We start from the raw sequence: 15,487 nt of genomic DNA on the forward strand, positions 1-15,487 counted from the left end.
AGCAAAGAGAGATAGGAAAGATAAGAATATGTCAGTACTACAAGCTGCTAGGCAGTATAGGGATGATGGAGAAGAGTGAGCGAGTGAAGTTTTAGATAGGCTGCATTGCATGGCCATAGATAAATGTTATCCGGCCTTGCCGCTTTCTCCACCGAAAGTGATTGAAGATCTTGAAAAAGATCCTTTGATCTCTCATTTGTTGAGATTGCCACCTCCTTATGTGCAGGGTGCTACTTCGCCTCCATTCCCTCCTGTTGTTCCACCCTTTGTTGTTCAACCTCCTGTTGTTGTTCAACCACCCGGTGTTCCACAGATGGTTTTGCCTCCTCCTGCGCAACCCGCTCTAGGGTCGTCATCTTTGCTACCAGCCTTGCCTCAAACTCCTTTGCCTTCTACTTCTGCATCTTCGACTCCTACTGTTCTTATCCCTACACCTTCTCTGCCCCAAAATACTTATTCTCCTGTTCTTATGTCTGCTTCTTCTCCTTCTGTTCGAAAACGAATGACAGAGACTGTCTCTAATTTGATGTCTCCATTGCTTGGGTCATTGAATATGACCCCTGTTTCGGAACGTAAGCTGAGTCGTAGTCAGCTTTCTAGTTCCGAGGAACGGACAGTGTTGGATTTGTTGGCTCGTAGATGAATTTTAAATGCTTCCAGGTATAATTTGCCAGCGGTTATGGATGTTTTCTTTCAGTGGGAGCCGCCTAAGCAAAGGTATGTTTTTGATGTAATGTGTACCTTTTTGCGTCAGGAATGGGAAGATAATGAGTTCTGTCCGATTCCGCAGGAAGTGCTTGATGTTCAGTCCGAATTTGCTAAAGGGACGATAGTGGAATCTGATGTTACAGATGCCGTGGAGACGATACTTGTTTTTAGGTCTAGATTACCGCCTCAGACATTGTACGAACCTGATTCGTCTGTTGGAAGGAAAGTGAAGCAGTATCCTATGAGAGAGGTTCCCTCTGTATGGAGAGAGGAAGTTGTTGCTAAAGTTAATCAGGGTATTCAGGGTGTACAGGCTCATTTTCAGCAAGTATGGGTACATGTCCCTTGGAAAAGAGCAGAGTTCTTGGCTCTTAAGCAGACTTTGCCTGACCCCCGTAAGAATCCTGCTGGTTATTACAAGGAGTTGTCCCAGACAGTTGATGCGTGTGTCATGAATTTAGCTGACATTGATATGTTGATGGGTAATGTAGTTCCGCAACCTTTCTGGGTGAAAATTCGCCATGAGAATCATGTTGCAGAATTAGGTGATACTTGGGCGAATATTGTTGCTGCGGATGGTCGACAGGTAGGAGGTGCTAAACCTGAACCTTTAGTTGCAGATTTACCCGGTAGAATTATTAATTTGATGAAGACTATGATGCCTCCCCTAGGAGTGAATTGGGATAAGTTGGCAGTGTGTAAGCAAAAGAAAGACGAGAGTGTGTCTGATTTCTTCACTAGGGTTGAAGAAACGTTTATCGATCATAGTGGTCAGGACATGAGTACTGAAGGTGGTCAAAGGTTGTTCGTGGATAAATTTGTCTTTAATTTGCTCCCCGAACTTTCTAATAAGTTAAAGGACTCTGAGAATTCATGGGCTGTTTCTTCGTCGGCCCAGATATTGGCTACTGCACAATATTACAAGAATAGGGTTAAAGATGAGAAGGATAAAACGGAGAAGAAAACTAAAGATTTAAAGACGAAAGTTCTTCTGCAGCAAGCTTATCCGCCTCGTCAGAATCAGCCTCAGTTTCAGCAACCTCCACAATTTCAGAGGTTGTTACAGAAGCCTGAGCCTTATGTTCAGCGATTTTTTCATGGCCCTAATCAGTGTGCTTATTGTAGAGAGGAAGGTCATTGCAAAAATAGTTGCCCGGCTTCGTTACAGCGTGCGAATGGTGTGTCTGGTCAGAGAGGTCGTGGTGGTTTCCACCAAGCCCCTAGGGGTAGGGGACGTGGTGTGATCCCCAGAATGAGCGTTCCTCTCCCCTACAGAATTCTGCAAATTATTTTGACAGACAGACTGTTCCGAGTGGTCAGTCTGCTCAGTACTATGCTGAGGATTACTATGTCGAAGGTGAGAGTTCTGGTTATAGTGATAACTAGGACAGCCAAGGGAAAAGTGAGGGAGTAGTGTCAGTTCCAGTAGATTAGAGTGGACCTTATGTTGAAGTGATCACATCAGGTGTGGCAGAACCTTTTCTTTTGGATACTGGTGCGACGAAGAGTTCTATTATGCACTCTAAACTTCCTGGCGCACCTTTGTCTGGCTTGACCAATGTTTCAGTAGGATTTTCAGGCGCCCCAGTTCGTAATCCGGTTTCTAGTCCTTTGTCCCTTTCCATTGGTCCTTGTGAATTGGAAGCTCCACTTATTCTAACGACTGGTTGTGGTGAGAATCTGTTGGGTTTGGACTTGCTGAAAAGATTGTATGCAACATTGCATTGTTCTCCTTCGGGAGTACAACTTACCCTTGGTAAGAAAGTGATTTCTCCAATGTATTTGTCTAAAGATTGTCTGCCACTGGAATTGCGTTCGCTTCCTGATACGCTTTGGGCTACAGGTCCAAATGATGTTGTTCTTTTGCAGATTCCACCGTATGTTGTTACGCTTAAGTCGAATGCTAGACTGCCTCGTATTCCACAATACAAGATTTCGAGCGATGGTGAGAGAGCTCTATTAGCGATTTTCTATGATCTGGTTGAGAAAGGTGTAGTTGAGGAAACGAGAGGTAACGTGTGTAACAGTCCTGTTTTGCCTGTCCTTAAGCGTACTGATGCTTCTCAACCACCTGTGTATCGGTTTGTGATCGACCTTTGAGAGGTCAAGAAGATTGTTGTGCCACAGTTTCCTGTTGTCCCTGATATCACTGCTTTGTTGACTCTGATTCCTGCTTCGGCAGCCTGGTTTTCTGTCATCGACTTGAAGAATGCTTTCTTCAGTATTCCTATTGCTGAGGAGAGTAGGGATATTTTTGGCTTCTCATTAGGAGGCCAAAGCTTCCGGTTTAAGAGAGCTCCTCAAGGTTATACTGAAAGTCCCTCCATCTATAGTCAGGCGCTGAAAACTCAGCTTGATGGTTTTGTGTTGCCTGTTGGTGCTACTCTTATTCAGTACGTTGATGATTTGTTGATTACTGCTGATGACGAAAAGATTTGTAAAGAGGCTACTCTTTCTTTGTTACGGTATTTGTCTGACCTTCATCATAAAGTGTCACCTTCAAAGTTACAGTATTGCCGACAAGAAGTAACCTACTTGTCATCTCTTGTCGAAGGAGAGAAGAAGGTTGACCCCAGAACGAATTCAAGCAAATGCGCAAATGAGTGTGCCATCCACACAGAGAGAAGTACGTGCTTTTCTAGGTATTACATCGTATTGTAGACCCCAATTTCTCATTGTTAGCGAAACCTCTGTTAGCATTGACTCTGAAAGATACTCCGCATCCTCTTCCCTGGTCTGACGAATGTCAGAAAAGTTTTTCTGAATTACGTGATGCATTGTGTTCGGCACCTGTGTTGGGTACTCCAGACTATAGTAAGCCTTTCACGTTGTACGTGCACGAGAGAGAAGGGTGTGCGTTGCCAGTGTTGACACAACCATTTGGGGACAAGCAGCGTCCATGTGCATATTTTTCAGCTACGTTAGACCCAGTTGTTAAGGCGTTACCGAGTTGTTTGAGAGCTACAGCGCAGCGGCTGTTTCTATCCGACAGTCTGCTGGTTTGGTATTGGATAATACGTTGATTGTGATGGTCCCACATGCAGTGGATACTTTATTAAACAGGACCAAGACACAGCACCTTACTAGTGCACGTCTGTCAGGTTACGAGCTGACACTGTTGGCTAGCCATGTTCACATTAAAAGATGTAATGTGTTGAATCCAGCTACGTTGTTGCCGATCTCTACAGAGACGGATGCTCAAGAACAGCATGATTTTTTTCTTCGTACAGAGGAAGAAACGAAAGCTAGAGTTGACTTAAGGGATACTCCCCTTACGGATGTTGATGGTGCCTTATGGGTAGATGGTTCGTGTTTCAAGCTTCCGAATGGTGAGACGACTGCGGCATATGCTGTCACAACTTTACATACAGTTGTTGAAACAGCATGCATAGCACAGAATTCTGCGCAAGCAGCAGAGTTGATTGCACTGGCTAGAGCGTGTGTGTTGTTAGAAGGAAAGCGAGTGAATGTTTACACTGATAGTCAGTATGCGTTTGGTGTTGCCCATAGTTTTGGGCGTTTGTGGAGAGAGCGTGGGTTTCTCACTTCCCATGGAACGAAAATACAGCATGGGCAGTTAGTGAATGAACTTTTGGAATCTCTCACTCTCCCAAAGCAGATTGCAATTGTGAAGTGTAGTGCGCATAAGAAAGTTGTGGACGATGTTGGTCGAGGGAATGCGTTTGCAGATGAAGTTGCGAAGGAAACGGCAAGAGATATGATGAGCCGTATGTATGTTGCAGGCCCTGCTAATTGAGTTATGGCTGGTGGAATGTGTGAAGACACAATAGAAAGTGTGAAGTCAATTCAGGCTGAAGCCACGGAAAAGGAAGTGAGTACGTGGAGAGAAAGTACGGGTATGTTGGATTCGACGGGTTGTTGGGTTGAGTTGTCAGAACACCAGCGATGGTTGTTGCCTGATGCGTATGTGCTCCCAGTGGTTACTATGGCTCATGGAATGGCTCACATTAGCTCAAAAGGAATATGCAAGTTGTTGGCTCCGGTATGGCAGAATGCTGGAATTCCTAAATGTGCTGAGAATTTGGTGAAGCATTGTATGATTTGCTTGATGCATAATCCTGGCAAGGGAACCCCAACTCCAGCTGGTCATTTTGCTCCCCCAAATTATCCGTTTGAAGTGATACAGCTAGATTACATTCACATGGAGAGATGCAATAATTTGAAGTATGTCCTTGTGGTTGTTTGTGCCTTTTCCAGGTGGATAGAGGCCTACCCCCTAAAGGATAATGCTGCCTTGTCTACAGCCAAGGTTTTGCTCAAAGAGTATTTCCCCAGATTTGGTTTGCCGAGAATTGTATTGTCGGACAACAGGAGTGAATTCGTGAGTCAAATCATGAAGAAAGTATGCGTTGGTTTGGGTATCAGGCAGAAGTTCCAGGCAGCGAATCACCCCCAGTCTGCTGGACTTGTTGATTGTTACAATGGTACCTTGAAGCTTAAATTAGCTAAGGTACAAGCGAGTACTGGTCTTATATGGCCGGATGCCTTGCCGTTGGCTCTTTTGTCAACAAGGACGACAGTGCATTCTCGTGTGGGACTTAGCCCATACGAAATAGTTTTTGGTCATCCAGCGAATGTTTGGGGTGTGCCTCGTCCAAAAGAATACAGCAGTATTGAGTACCCTATGTTGGTGGATTACTTACATGACTTGACTGCTAAATTACGTGTTCTCCACCAACAGGTCTACGACAGTTTGCCGACAGCTACTGCAGATCCAGGCCATACGATTCAACCTGGAAACTATATTCTGACCAAGATTTTTCAGCGCACCAAGAATTTGGAACCAAGATGGACTGGTCCCTACTAAGTTCTTCTGGTCACTAGAACTGCTGTTAGAGTAGCTGGCAAAAAGAACTGGGTGCATGCCACCCACTGTAAAAAAGTTCCTTTGCCCTTGCCATATGATCAGTGGGTGAGGGATGGAATAGCTGACTTAGATTGTGAGAGAGTTCCTAGATTTGTGCCTTTTAGTGATGCTCATTTGACATGGACACGATCAGAGCGCGAGGATGATGATGTTCTGCAAGCTGCTGTGCCTCCTCATCTAAAGATCGACACCACCAATCCGGAACTTTATTTAAGGATCCAACTGTACCTGGTAAAGAACGCTACGATTTGAGGCCAAGAAAGCCTATTGCTATGGACAAATAAAGATTGGAATTTTTATGTAGTGAATTACACCTTGTCAGACTTTTTTTCTTTTTTCTCTTTTTCGAGTCACCATCCGGACTCAGCTGCAGGGTCGCGGTACAGCCTTAAGGGGTGAGCCACGTATTGACACAAGGTCTGTGGTTCAGGGTCGTTAGTGCGATCTTGGCGCACACTTAAGTGAAGAAGGTAATAGCCGTGAGCAGCACGTTAGAGAATGGAGTTTTTTGAGTCTGATAAGAGTGTTAGAAAAGCTGATCCTAAAGCAAAAATGTACCGGAACAGGAAGAAGGGGACAGGAAGCGGAAGGCGGCCATCTTGAGATCGGCGCCGACCGCGTAGGTGTAAGGGGCACTTCTCCCGGCGCTCCGGAGAATAAAGTACAGTTATCCAGAATCACAGAGTCTGCGTGGTAATTCCACTTCATTACAATGGCGACGAGTGTCGGATTTTAGACCCCACGCACAGCACATGACGAGTGCAGCCTCGTGGGTCTCGAAAAAAAAAAAAAGAAAAAAAATTGCTCTCATCCGGAGCGTGGCAGAGGAGCAAGGGGGCCTCAGGGATACCGAAACGGTCTGCATGCGGAAAAAGGGGTAAAGAATCGACCCACAAAGCTGTATTGCACCCGAGGCGCCTAGACACCATAATACCACACTGTGGTGCATAACCTTCCTGACCAGTGCGACAGAGAGTTCGGCAACCTGGCGGAGCAGCGGTTAGGCGGAGAGGTGCCAAGCTCAATGAACCCGACCGGAAGGGAGAGCCTACAGGGCACGCCACGCCCCTCGGTGGGAGACAAAGGAAGTGACAGAGGCAGTGATCACAGTGTAGGTGACACTACTGTACAGCACACACCGGGGAGTCCGCCTGGTCGAACGAGCCCTGATCCTGCGAACCGGGGAGGCGCAGCCAAGATGGCGGTCCACTCGTCTTCTCTCACCCAATTGGTGCCATTCCTGACCAAATGCGGAGAACCGGATATGAAGTGGGAGGACTGGAAAAGGTACTTCTTAAACTATCTCGAGGCCCTGGAAGAGGAGGGAGACACGCCATTCACGAGCAAGCGACGAAAAAAAATACTGTTACACAATTTGGGCCTGGAAGGGATCAGAGTTTACGATACCATAGTTAAAGCCGAGAGAGGTGCCACGGACACAGATGTCTTCAGTCACGCCCTCGAGGACCTCGACGCACACTACAGGCCGGTCGTGTGCGTCGCGATAGACAGATTAAATTTTTTCTAAGAAAGCAAAAGAATGGAGAGACGGTGGATGAGTATGTCGTCGCATTACAGAAATTGGCCCTTACATGTAAGTTTGACACGCTGCATGACGACCTAATTAGGGACCAAATCATCATGCACACATCCAGTTCCCACATCCAGGAGAAACTATGGGTGAATGGAGACGCTCCCCTCAAAGAAATATGGGCGACGGTCAAGAAGGCAGAATTGTCGAGACGTTGTGCGCAAGCGTCCAAGAAAGAAGCAGGCGGGACCCAATCAGTATGCAAGATTATGACGCCGTCAAGGGATGAACGGCCAAGACAGAGAGACCAGCAAAGAAACCAAGACAGACGACGACCAAACAACTACAGCAACACCCAAATGGACAACAGGACGAATAAAGGTGGCAAGCAGAGCTGTTACAGATGTGGCAGTACCTCGCATCTGGGAAATGACAAGGTGTGCCCAGCATTCAGAGCAAAATGTTCATACTGCAGTGTGTTCGGTCACTACAAGAAGGTATGTCGCCGGAAACCTAAAGGAGCAATGGTTAGGTATGTAGACCAAGAACAAGGTGAGGATGCAGACGACCAAGAAGACGCGGATGACCAAGTAGAGTTCCTGTATATCGACGCCCAAGTGTTGGAAATGGAAGGAGAGGGAATGGACAAACCCAGACTGAATATGCATATCGGCGGGATACCATTGCAAATGATAGGAGACAGTGGGGCACCCATCTCCATCATACAACGACAAGAATGGGAAGAAAAGTTTGCATCCAAGATCGAGGAAACACTGCATCCTATGGATTTGAGGCCGGTCACATACACGGGACAGAGAATTCCCATGTTGGGATATTGCCCCCTCTTATTCGAGTTCAGAGGTCGCCACGCCAACTGCAAGTTATACATAGCTGAGAAAGGCCCCTCAGTTTTGAGCTGGAAAGACCAAGGAGCACTAGGGATACAACTCAACCCAGGGGGCATTGAAAAGATATTGCTTATGGATATGGAAGCGAAAGACGAAGTGGAGTCATGGCGAAGAGCGTACCCCAAAGTATTTAATGGTCAAATAGGGGAATTGGCGAAATACAAACACCTCATAAAGCTGAAAGAAGGAGCAAAACCAGTGGTACATAAGGTAAGGAACATCCCGTTCCGCAGCAGGGAAGCAGTACAACTGGAGTTGGACAGGCTGGAAAGGGAAGGAGTGATCAGAGCCATAGAGAGTGCTGAATGGCTTTCACCTCTGGTAGTAGCTCAGAAGCCAAATGCTAAGGTGAGGCTGTGTGTCGACTTAAGGGAACTGAACAAAAACATTGTGATCGACAAATTTCCCTTGCCCCGAATCAATGAGATGCTAGCCAAGACTAAGGACATCAAATGGTTCTCCACCGTGGATTTGTCGTCTGCCTACCACCAGGTACGACTGCATTCTTCGTGCTGCCATCTCACGTCTTTCATCACGCCCTTCGGCTGTTACGAATTCGTGAGAATGCCATTCGGACTAGCATCTGCAGCGGCGGTCTTCCAGAAGCTAATGCACAAGTTGCTGAAGAATGTGGAGGATGTGCAGTTTTTCCAAGACGACATCCTGGTGATGGGGAAGACAAAACAGGACCACAATGAGAAGCTCCACAAAGTGTTGAAGACACTCCAGGAGAACGGTTTGACGGCAGAATGGACCAAATGCAAGCTCGGGGTGCAATCTGTCACGTACCTGGGCCACGAAATGAGCGAAAACGGGATCAAGCCAAAAAGTGCGAATATGAAGGCCATTCAGGATGCCCCCAGCAAGAAAGAAGACGTTCGGTTATTTCTGGGAATGGCCGAGTACTACAGTAAATTTGTCCCCCATTTTGCTACAAAAACGCATCTCCTACGCCAGCTCCTGAAGGAGAAGAACAAATTTGTGTGGAGCCAGGAAGAACAGACGGAGTTTGAGGCCCTAAAGCAAGAACTGAGTACCGCCATTCCCCTGAAAGGATTCGACCCGGGAGCGGAGTCCATCCTTACTACAGATGCGAAGTACAGCGTCATAGAGAAGGAGATGCTGGCAGTGGTATGGGCGATGGAAAGATTTAGGCAGTACTTATGGGGAGCGAAGTTCTTAGTGAGAACGGACCACAAGCCCTTGGTCCGAGTACTGACGTCAAGCGGTCATGCTCACGCGACCCCGAGAATTGCCAAGATGACTCTTAGACTGCTGGATTTTGTGTACGATGTGGAACACATTCCGGGTCCGCAGAATAAAGTGGCGGACTTCCTGAGCAGAGCTGCAGCGAAGGAAGAAACGGATGGCAGAGAGAAACAAATGTGGGACGAGTACGTGGTAGCCACCATCCAGGATACTGAAGAGGTGATCAGTGCCCAAGAGTGGGAAGAAGCATACAAGGAAGACGCCGACCTCGAGGCCATCAAAGGATACGTAGTCCACGGGTGGCCTGAAAAACGACACCTCAAGGAGGAACTGAGAAAGTACTGGGAAGTAAGGGATGAACTGTCGCTTGCAGAGAACCCTACATTCCTGCTTAGAGGCGACAAAGTGATTCCTCCACAAGGCATAATGGAGCACCTAATGAACCTACTGCACGAAGGACACCAAGGCATCACCAAGACCAAAGCTCGTGCCAGACAAGCGTACTGGTGGCCAGCCATTGACGCGCAGGTAGAACGACATGTGCGGCAATGTGAGTCATGTGCCAAGGCGGATAAATCACAGAGCATGTTAAGGCCCCCGTTAGGAAAATTTCCGGTGCCGGATGGACCATGGGAAATGGTTTCAGTGGACATTATGGGCCCCGTCCTCAACAAAGAAGGGACACAGAAGAATGTAGTGGTTCTCATTGACAAATATTCCAAGTGGCCAGAGGTGGAGATTATGGAGAATGTCGACACTGATGCGGTGGTGCGATTCTTACACACCACATTTGTCAGGGAAGGCATTCCGAGAATTATCACGTGTGATAATGGACCGCAGTTCACATCAGCGAAGTGGATGGCCTTCACGACAAGGAACGGCATAGAAGTAAAACATACGCCCATCTACCATCCTGCCGGTAACGGTCAAGTGGAACGGTTCAACTGGGTGATCATGGGCACCATTCAAGCGGCCATCAACGACGGAATGGACTGGGAGAAGGAATTGGAAAAGATGATCTGGGCCTATCGTATCAGTCCAGGCAGCACGGGATACAGCCCATTTAAGGTGTTGAGAGGAAGAGAAGCTTTCACGAAGGACAACACGGCATGGAGGAAATTAGTTGTGCAAAGCAAATGGTCACCGGCCGTGGTCAGAAGGAATCTGGAGAGAGCACAAGAAGTATACACGAAGCACTTCAACAAGAGACACAACGTTCAAGGAGTAGAATTAGAAAAGGGAGACTGGCTAAGAGTGAAATTGGCCATCCTAAAGAAGAAAGGGGAAAGTAAATTTTCACCTCCCTTGCAAGTGCTGGAGCCATATGCCCGGTCCGCCCTGCTCAGCGACGGAAAGGTGTGGTCACAGGACCGCATGGCCAAATGCAGCAAGATATTGAGGTGGGGCAATGAGGAGGAAAAAGGTACAGAGCAAGTAGGAGTAGAAGGAGAGAGAGAATGTAGCGGATGGAGAAATGAGAATGTAGAAGAAGGAGTGCAGCAAGTGGAAGACAGAGAAGGAGAAGGTGAGACGAGAGAAGGAACAAGGAGCGGGGACAAGAAAGAAAGCAGTGAGGAGGTGATGGACAGAGCAAGTGATAAGGTAGGAAAAAGTCCAGGCAGAGAAGAACCGGAAGAAGAAGGTAACGGTTAAGTGGTGAGAACCAGAGTCGGCAGAATGGTGAAAGTAAGTTTTTTAATACTGTGTTTTCTAATGCTTTTGAATATTACGTTAGCTTGTGTGGGTTGGATTTTCTATGTCACACAACAGACGCTTGCATCTACCTCCCAACCTACTCTTTCTTTTTCTACTGTTTCTCCACATGAGTTTCATACGTTGCCTGAACATGAACAGACACAAAGATCAGAATTTGTGAACAATTCGTTTATGCAGATGTTGCATCAGCATCAGCTAGTCGTAAATACCACGAATTGTTGGGTTTGTGGTCTTATGCCACATACGACAGATAAGGGAATGCCATATTTGGTTTTGCCTTTTTCACCTAATGGGTCAGTTTGGGCACTCCAATCAATGTTTATCTATGCGAATGAAGCCTCTTCTGTACGTTCCGTTAAAGACAATGCGAGTAATAATGCCTTGATACGGGGAATAGTTGATATGATTAGAGATATCGATGCGTATAACGCTATCCCTAAAGATGAGGTACGAGCATATGTCGGTTGGAATAAGACGACATATAGTGTTAGCTTGACGGAGAAAGAGAGACAGCGAAGGTCTCCTCCTATTTGGATTGTACCCCACCAGGTCATCTTTGTCTGCAAGGTAATGGTCAGAATCCGAGAGCTCAGCTTGGTAAGAGTGTGTGTGTTCACACATACATTTATACGTCCCAGAAATCTCCTCCGTTCGTGCCAGCTAAAGGCACGTATTTTGTTTGTTATGACCGAGCATATACATGGTTGCCTTCTGATTTTTCAGGCACATGTTATGTGGCATTTCTGCTTCCCCCTACGTACACAGCTGCTTTCAATTACCATAAGACAAGATATGGTAGAGGTGTTATCGATGCGAAAGATACTGTCGCACAAGAAGTTGGAGACTTCTTTAAGGGTTTTCTGCCCTTTTGGGGTCCTATGGCTAATGGTAGAAATATTCGTCAGCTTACGAGAGTGGTCGAGGCCACTATAAATGAGACCGCAGGTGCCCTTAGCAATAATAGAGCTGAGCTTCAAGCGGATCGCCTTATGACATTACAGAACCGCTTTGTTTTAGATATTATACTTGCAGATAGAGGTGGGGTATGTAAATTGATCGGGTCTAGTTGCTGTGTTTTCATACCAGATAACACCCCGACAGTGTACCAAGCCATCTTGAGGTTACATAAGTCCGCTGAGTCTATACATGTAGACGAAGGGAACTGGTCGTTGATGGAATGGTTTTGGGAACTGCTGTCCAAATGGGGATGGAAGATTCTGATGTTTCTTGGTATGGCTTTAGCAATCCTTTTCTCGTGTTGCTTATGCATCCAGTGTGGTCCCGCCATTTGTAGTCTTTGTGCTACGATCTGTGTGAGAAGACCAGTCCCGAGAGAAGCGAAGGATAATAAGATGATGTTACAGCAACACCTTGATGACCTGATGAGAATAGATATAGACCTGGATTCAGATTGACATGAGTTTAGGTTATTGCCTACGGAATGGCAAAAGGAGGGACTGAGGTTCCGTGATTTCGAACCAGACTCCATTTTGTTTGAGTTGTTCATGACGCCATTTTTGTGTTGCCCTCACGTAGGCTGTGGAGGTAACCGAACGAACAAAGTTGCATGGGCCTCATTGTTCATGTATGCATTAACAGGCCCTTTTCTGACTTGTGAGTGAACTGCAGGACGTTGACCTCTTCACCTGAAACTGACCCTTCGTGAGGTCAATTTCCCTTGGTTTGATTCTTGTCTAAAATTGCCAATCAATGTTCAGGATATCGTTAACTTTTAGTTTCCTTGCACATATCTTATCCTAATCAGCATCTGAATTGTTTCTTTCCTTACGACTTTTCATTACATGGGTAGTGCTTTCAATTATGGGTTTGTCCGGCTTGCAACAATTGAATTTGGGACAGTCCTAATAATTAACTTTTGGGTTGGGTTACTGTAAATTGGGTTTTTGTTAATGTGATACTCAGTTAGAAAATGTGTCCTATTGGTCAGAATTTTGCGCAGTGGGTGTACATTTATAATGAGAATATGGTGTATAAAAAGAGATGTCTTGCTCTATGAAAATTGAGCAGTTTCCTAAGTTGTATTGCTTGGTTTACTGTTACTAGCTGCAGCTAATAAATTTGATCTCTGACGCCATCCAGAAGTATTCCGTGTCTCTGTTTGCCAAGACAGGAGAACCCGAAGACTTTGGGCGTGTCCCTGGCGCCGCTGGGTTCTAAGAAAACCCGGTTCTTCACCTTCCTGGCTTTTCCCTGTGAAATGTCCACTCCTGGGCACCCCCAAGGTGAAGCCAGGCATCCAGCGCTGTTGGGGCCGTTGTGGAGATTAAGCAAGCTATTGCCCAGAGTTGCAGAGTGGGACCAATGATTAGAATAGGCACCGAGGCGAGAATTATCAGGTTCGAGGAAATTGAGCCCAAGACCCGCCGAGGCGGGTATTGAACCCTGGTCCCGGGTCAGACCTCTGCATCAGGGTCTGCCGCTCTAACCATTGAGCCACACTTCTCCACTAACATATTTTCCTACTGCTGCAGTAAAGAAAACATAACTTCTGATGGAGTTCATGAGTTGTTACAGAAAGGATTGATTGTCAAACTACAATGGAACCAAATAGGAGAAGGCACATTGTCAATTACATTTTTTGTGGCAAAACCAAATGAAGAAATCAGATCCATTCTGGATCCCAATTTAGTGTACACATTTATTCCTCACACGAGTTTCAAGATGGTGTCTCTGCAGATGATCTTGCCATTCCTGTCAAAAGGAGATTTCTTAGCATCTCTGGATCTAAAAGATACATACCTGCATGTTCCAGTTCACCCAGCTTTGCAAAGGTTTCTAGGATTTTTTGTAAAAGATGAACATTACAGATTTCAGGTGTTTTTTTTAAAATAAAGTTTTATTGGTATCTATAACACGTTGCATTACATCCGAGTGTGTAGACATTCCTTATCTCTAATTACCATATAACAACATTTACTGCCTTACGCAGTCCGTCTTAACAAATATATGGAAAAAAGTTTTTGTCTTTTGCTTCCCGTATCAAACAACACCCCCGGTACCCTCCCCCTCCTATGTACCCCACAACATTCAGTGTCAAGTGCTCTGGTTACTACACATTACCACATTATCTCCATCAGCTATAAGCATAGACATGGCCTGGACAATCTTCCACTTTTCCCCCTTGGTGGGGACTCTCCCCCTCCAGAGGCCCCTTGAGATGTTGATGTAGCGCCATCCTTTAAGTCCGCCAACATAGCGGCCCATGCCTGTAAATCGTCCTCTACCTTCTCATACTTCCGTACATTTTTCATGCATACCGTCTCGGCTATAGCCCACTCGCACACATCCCTGAGCCAATCTGTAATATGTTGAATCCTGGGAGACATTTATGCTATGACTATCCATCTCCTAGCCAGCACCAGACCCAAGTTGACAAATCGCCTGCTTAGTTTTTTATTCTTTGGCATGGGTAGCACACCTAATAGTACTTGCCAGATGATCCAGCCGTAGCCTCTTGTAAGCAAACTAAACTAGAGTCTTGGTAACCAGGTTTCTGATAGGGCACTCTCCCTCAACTATTGGCCTAAATATAAGAAAACCTCTGTAATGTGTTGTGCTTCAATAAGGGTGGAAAATGGGCTGGTTACCAGGCAACCCCACTATACCCACATCATGGACATTATAAACATTGCTATACAATTCCTCCCTGAGCACACTCCAAATCATTATATTGCAAAACACTTGTATAGAAAATTGGATCCTTAAGCACAAAAGTACAACATTTTTTAGACACAGCCTAATGCAACAGTATTCCATAATCCGTTCTTTTTTACAGTTTTCTCAAAAATGTTATTATTACATAACAAAAATCTCTTTCTGCTAATCAAGTATAGGTGTTGACAACTGTTCCAAATTCCAAAAAAAAGTATCTTCCAAATTCCAAAATAAATCCTTCTTCATGTAGTTTTGAGTTTATCCAAAAAGAAATATAAACACATCCAACAGGGTTAATCCTTGGCAATTCCAATACTGATAATGTTTCAATCAAATAGTTGAGTAATCCAAAAGTACATTTGAAAAATTCAGTGTTCCAAGTAATTCGAATAATTCAGTGTTCCCAGAATACAGCCACTTCCAAAAATGCAGCCAACACGTATTTCGTCATGCACTCATTTGTTCAAACATGAAATACTCAGGGCTGCAACCAAACCAATATAACGTTACTACACCTTTGTCTAAATGATTATATAGTACACTACAACATCTAAAGTCAAGTCTAGAAGAAGGATCAGACAGACCCACCACACCACCAATAAGTGTCAGAAGGAGTATAGCAAGAGTAGGCCTCACATTCCTATTTACTCAATCACCCGAGTGCACCAAGAATCCAAAGGATGACTTAAAATACATTTCAATATTACTATTTACCATTAATGAACATGCATTCCTAGTTCAGTAAATCCTGTGTATATAGCCAGTAATCCTGTAAAAAACAGCATTATGTCCTTAAGGCTACATGCTTACTCTAAGACCCACATCAAAACAATATACAACTGACATCTTGTA

This window comes from Lissotriton helveticus, chromosome 3_1 (genome assembly GCF_964261635.1).
Source record: "Lissotriton helveticus chromosome 3_1, aLisHel1.1, whole genome shotgun sequence".
Taxonomy (NCBI): domain Eukaryota; kingdom Metazoa; phylum Chordata; class Amphibia; order Caudata; family Salamandridae; genus Lissotriton; species Lissotriton helveticus.